The sequence below is a fragment of the Penaeus monodon genome, chromosome 29, assembly GCF_015228065.2.
Source record: "Penaeus monodon isolate SGIC_2016 chromosome 29, NSTDA_Pmon_1, whole genome shotgun sequence".
Lineage (NCBI taxonomy): Eukaryota > Metazoa > Arthropoda > Malacostraca > Decapoda > Penaeidae > Penaeus > Penaeus monodon.
Window position 1 is genome coordinate 10,691,716 of NC_051414.1, and position 317 is coordinate 10,692,032.

Consider the following 317-nt stretch of genomic DNA (forward strand, 5'->3'; position numbering starts at 1 on the left):
TATACATATAATTCCTATAAAAATAAATCCTTAACAATATAACAGTAGTCAAGCATTATATCTAACGTTCGCGTATGTATATTTTTAACCATTTTTATCTCAAAGGAAGAATTATTTCTGCCGTTATTCCAGCAATTCTACAATCTCTTTCTCTTGTCTTCCACTCTCGCTCTTTTTTCACCTTCACATCTCACAGCATTCAAAAACGTTCATCCAGGTCTAGCAGCTCGATTACGAACGGCAGGAACGACACGTTATAATGCGAGTTTGTGCGGGATCCAATTTCTCGCGCGTTGACTCAACCCCGATTTATTCTG